The sequence below is a fragment of the Rhipicephalus microplus genome, unplaced genomic scaffold, assembly GCF_043290135.1.
Source record: "Rhipicephalus microplus isolate Deutch F79 unplaced genomic scaffold, USDA_Rmic scaffold_16, whole genome shotgun sequence".
Lineage (NCBI taxonomy): Eukaryota > Metazoa > Arthropoda > Arachnida > Ixodida > Ixodidae > Rhipicephalus > Rhipicephalus microplus.
This window is the reverse complement of record NW_027464589.1, coordinates 9,230,749-9,236,748: the sequence shown is the minus strand read 5'-3', so window position 1 is coordinate 9,236,748 and position 6,000 is coordinate 9,230,749.

Below are 6,000 nucleotides of genomic sequence, written 5' to 3'. Positions count from 1 at the left end.
TCGTGATCTCCATAGTCAAAGAACTAATTGAATTCAAATAATTAGTATTGAGGTTCCACTTTGTTGTAGGTACATATAGTAGCACAATATTTATCCTCTTCGTTATGCCTGTGCATTTCATTATAGACATTTGAACAACCCGGAAGTCATATTAATATTTCCTGTCTTTGTCATATTTTACTCCGACTTAACATAGTGTTTGATGCAAGATGACAAAAGAGTTTAATATGTCCCATCTCTCATTCAGCACGTAGAGCTTTTTTTTAAGCTATTGTTTAAAGCAGTGACGTTATTCGGCATTCTGCTGTAGAGCATATGAGCAATACTGTTTGTTTGTACAGGACGCTATACTATCAGTCGCAAATACATGCTTTTTTTTGGTCTACACATGTAGCTTTAAAAATCATCACTGTAAATACTGCTGTCTTTATTTAATTATGAAGTAGTGCATTAAAAGAAAGAAAGTCTTTATCTCAAGTGTGACCCTAAGGTAAAGGAAAATGTTGCTCTGCAGTCAGGGGGGGATCCAGCCAATCATTTTAGGGTGAGGGGGGTTGCTTAAAGTAGAACCAGAGAGAGAGGCAGGGTCATTGCTTTTTATTTTTTTACTAGCCCAAGAACTCTATCATAGCATAAATACTATTAATGTGTGCTTAAAGAAATCCCACTCATTTGTCCTAATTGGTGATAACAGGTGGACGGCAAGCACTGAAGAGAGGAGGAGGGGGTACTGACAGGCTTTGGGGTGGGGGGGATTGCCTCTAGCACCCCCCTTCTGGATCCGCCACTGCGTGCAGTTCTGCACAAGATCACAGGATTGATTCCGAACCTCAGGAGTCACACTTTAATAGCTTTAATATGTACTAGTGCCCTAGTTTCATGCAGTCATAGAGATTATGAGGTCAAAATACTTAAGCTTTTTTTTGAAATAGTGCATCTCATAACCAGATTTTAGTTTGCGACATGAAGCCGTCGAACTTAATTTTATTGATTCTTCTCTAAACCAGCATTGATGTACAGTGCTTGCAGAATTCTGCTCCCAGTTTTTTTCATGCGAATGTGTGGTTCATCACAGAATTTATGGCATTATATAGCAGCGTGATTTTTCAAGGCCTTCCCTATTGCCACGACCTTTTCTTTTTTCACATTTGTTCAAACCAGAAGACAAGTTCACCCGGGAACATTTACTTCATGGGAGGATGTTTGAAACAGTTGGTTATGTGTTCAAGTTGGCCCATACACACACCTTTGCAAATCAACAAAATTTCTTCATCTTCATTAGGCAAACTAATTCTATATAATTGTGCAGCAGTCATGGAGCTATACTGTCAAAGAAATAATGTTTAGGACAAATAGAAATGTTTAATAAAAGTTACTGACAAGAAAATGTAAAGCTAGAAGTCTCTCATAATCATATGGTGGTTTTAGGACATTGAACCCCACATTTCACCGAAAATGATAAAGTAACCTTGCCTGAAAAAAGCTGCTTGTTATGTACTATAAGCATGAAGGATCAATATGAATTCTCTGCAATTAGAGACAAGTGCAAATCTAAAAAAAGTGCATCATAAAATCAAACGAGGGAGCAGATAAACATTAATGCCACTTAGCACTTTTACTAAATATCCTATCCAAGATTGCAGCAAAATAAGCACCTCCAAACATATGCACTGGTAATAATAACAGAATGCTCAGCTTGAGGTTTTTGATGCAGGAAAAATAAAGAAATTATAAAAACGACGACATGTTGGATGATGAAGCCAAGACAAAGCTTTATTAGCAGTTTTTAAAATGCTTATCTTGTGGTTCGTTTCAATAATATTCCTGACTTAGCTCGTTGTGCACTTGGCTGGAGTGCAGATTCATTTCCACCACTGTCACTAATCCTCATTTGAGGTCCTTGGCAGCAAGTACACCTACCTGTAACAGACATGGCAAATTACCCCACCTCCTCCTTTATTTTCCTGTACAATACAAGCAGCAGCCTATCTTTCCACTCCCAAATAAAGGTGGTAGGGAGTAAGCTATGCATGTATGAATTTCACTGCATGACTCGGGCTGCAATTCAAAGCATAAATTTTCATAAAAAACTGCAATAAGTGTTCACTTTGTTTAGACTGGAGATATTTAAGCAAAATTGGTTGAAACACAAAACTATGAAAACAGGTGTGCATTTTTACTGTAAAGTATTGTACAGTTAAAATGTTGCGAAGAGAACACTCGCAGATAGAGCAACTGAATTGGTGGCAAGCGTTCCTTGGTTGTACGGGTAGTCACATTCAATGGGCCTCTTGTGCAGCCCTGGGAATGCTATGAAAAAAGCACACGCTAGTGTCTCCATTCCAACTTCAATTGCGAGCGGGCACTGCAAGATACAGAGCAAGCGCCCCCTCCCCTCCTGCAATTATTTTTCAACCTGTTCTCCACTACGGAATTCCGCAGCAGCAGTATTTTGGAACCAAATTTCTGAGAGTCCTTATATATGCACAAGATTTTTTAAACACTTTTACAGTGTGATGCCTTGAGGCTGCATTCTGAGTGTTCACATATTGTCTGAACATTTGTAGAACAATTTTCCCGGATCGTCATAGCATCCTAAATTTCCCACAAGGATTCTCCTCGGGTCTGTAAAACAGCAAATGCATGTGTATTCAATACATAATTTCATTTGAAACACAGGTGTGCATTTTTCTTCAAGACACTTCTATACTGAATTAGTGTCTGAGACCAAGCAAAGGCCCCCTTCCAGATTATCTCTCAGGGTCGAGGGGGTGATTTCTCGGGATTTTAAAGTAGTATGAAGATGGAGGTAGTGCTTGGGTCAGTGTGCATCTCTCACTTTGAAGTACTAAGAACCTAGACAGCTTGTACCCTTACGCAAAGAGATGAAACGCAGCATACCAAATACGTTTGCACTGTTTAAAGTTTTAGTTCACCAAGGTGAAACTCGCATGTCTATCAAACAAGTTGTGTGAATGAGGGCAATCTTCAGCCCTGTGTAGCGTTTGAGCTTGTGACGACACACTTCCCACGTCACCAGTCATAGTCAGCATGGCTATACACTGTCGTCTTTTATGAAAGGAAAACGTGAGCACGCGGCCTGTGCTCAGCGGCGACTGGCTACAGTACCATCAACGTACAGCTGAAGAAAGCGTGCCTGCTTCTGTTTTTATCAGCGCCTATCTAACGGACATAATTCAGTATTTTGTTTGCTAATAGATGCCTTCGAAAGGTGATGTGCTTTGTTTAGCGGTTGTTTTGGTTGTTCCAAACCAGTTAGTAAATAATGGTAAGAGAGTAGCGACACAAAAACTGATCATGTCATTTCTTTTTATTTATTTATTTATTGATTGATACTCTCAGGGCCTACAAGAAGCATTATAGAGGGGAGGGGCTAAGGTACATGATACATGCAAAAACAAATATGTACAGTACAATGAAATATAAAGCAAAAAACAATATTATAACGGAAGAAAAATATAAGAGTGTAGGTAAACGAATGCAAACAGTAACAAATACAAGTATACTTATACATCTGCTAATATGCTGATATGAAGCAACATAATAAAGCAGTGTTAAACAGAGGATGGCAGTTGATAATATAACACAGAAATTTGAATTATGTACTTATGTTCATAAATAGATACTAAAGTAGTGATGCAGGAAGAGGAACGAAAACATACCGGATTACTAGAATGACAAAAAATGCATACAGATTAAAAAAAAGTAAGTGGTAATCAAACAATAAATCGCACCTGCTGTAGGAGAGCAGCATGGTAAAGACTTATAACGCGTAATTTAGTGCTTTTACGGAAACGACCTGTGTCTCTGATAGCGACAGAGAGCGAGAGAGACTGACTTTTTTGAAACATATCCTGAGGAGGCTGAGAAAGGGTTATTCGACCCTTACTTCAACCTGGAGGCTCCGCCCAGTATAGCGCTGGCAGCCGAAGGCTTGTAGCGATGTCCCGGGCCCTCTGGACCGCCTGTAGTTGCAGCTTGCATTGATTGCTCTTGAGGACTTCCTGCCAAGCCTCTTGGGTATTCAGTTGTGCTGCGCTATGGGTATAGGGCGCAGCCAGAGCATGTGTTCAAAATTGCAATAGGGATGGTTGCAAAGGGAGCATGTGGGTGGTGTGTCGGGGTCGACTCTGTGTAAGGTGGATGGTGTTATGTACGTACGTGTTTGCAATCTTCTAAGAGTTAGAGCTTGTGCTTTGTTAAGTTTTGGGTGCGTTGCTGGGAAGGCACGTCTTTGTCCCCGGTAATGTGAAGTGATCTCGTGGTATGTGAGTGCTTTGTCCTGGCTGCACAGATTCTCGTACCGCTCACTCATCGAGGGGTCGTTGCCCGCGGCGCGCGTGTGAGCTCACGCGCCAGGCGGTTGACCTCTTCGTTGGGATTGCAGTGGTCGAGTCCCGGTAACTGTCCCATGTGGGCTGGGAACTAGGATACGTAGCTTTGAGCTTTCTCTTCCTTAACAAGGGTTTCTTTGCTCTCGTACTCTCTTATTGCGTTGACGATGAGTTTTCCAGTGCTTCTAGCTACTAGTCCAGCCGTGAACGTTCGTGCTGCCGTCTTAGAGTCTGTGTATATTGTGGAGTAAGCTTGGCAGCTTTGCAAGACTAGCGTGATCGCCATTTCGTCTGCTTCGTGGACATGGCTTGTTTGGATGGTTGCCGCGTTTGTGAGGTTTCCGACTATATCAACGACCGCTATGGCAAACGCCTCCCTGTCATAGTAGCGGGTGGCATCTATGAATAGCGCGTGCGTGTTGTGTTTTTTTTGCCTTGTTTATATGAGCGCCCTCGCTCTGTCTTTCCTTCGCCCTTCGTTGAACGTAGGGTGAACGTTGCGGGGGATTGGCTCAACCCTTAATGTGTTTCCTCACGTGATTACCAAGTTGTGTTCTTTTCTCTGGTTGAAAAATTGGACAAATGCCTGCGTCTCGTAGGATGAGATGGCCTGCCTGCGTCAACGACAGGCATGTGATCTGTGCCACTCTCTGTGCCTCAAAAATTTCTTCGGCTATGTTGTGCAGACCAAGTTGCTCGAGTTTCTCGTTGCTTGTGCTATTGGGCAAGCCGAGTGCCGTTTTCAGTCCCTTGCGAAGCACAGAGTCGACCTTTTTGATTTCAGCCTTCGTAAGTTTCAGAAACGAGAACGCGTATGCAATGTGACTTACGAGAAAGGCGTGATACGCCTTCATAATAATGTCTTCTAGGAGGCCTGCTCTCTTGTTGGCGATTCTAGCAATGCCTCTTGAAAAATTGTTCGTGCTTTTTTCAAGGCGCTTGAGTGCTTCTTTGTTGTGGCCCTCCTTGGCGCTTAACGTTAGCCCTAGTACTTTGACCGTATATACTTGCGGTATCGTTTGGTTGTTCTCAGCTTTGAGCACTACTTGCTGCTTCTCTTCGCCCGAATTTCGTCGAGGGTGAAAGAGCGCTAGAGTAGATTTAGTGGAGGACAGTGCGAGTCCAGTTGGCTTAAGGAATTCTTCAGTTGTAGCCAGTGCTTGTTGAAGAATTCCTTCCAAGGCACCATATGAGTGGCCACATGGGACCCATATGTCATCCATAATATCATCCGCGTATATGGCATGGAGCACGGATGGGATTTGAGCGAGCTTCTCCCACAACCTGTGCATCGCCACAATAAATATCAATGGCGAGAGCACTGACCCTTGTGGGGTGCCGATATTTCCGAGTCGTTCGGGTTCACTGCATTGCTCTCCTATACGTATGGTGGCGGTTTGGTTCGCCAGAGAGCCTTTAATGTAGTTGTAGAGTTTCTCGCCTAGGTTCATGTGCGCTATTTAACCCAGTATGTGTTCATGTTTTACGGCGTCAAAAGCCTTGGCGAGGTTCAGGGCTAATATGGCTTTGAGCGTGTGAAGGAGGCCGTAACATACGTGTTCTCTTAACATCAACATGGCGTCCTGTGTGAACAGTGCCCTGCGGAAGCCAATAATGTTGTGTCGAAAGAGCCCATTGCTCTCAA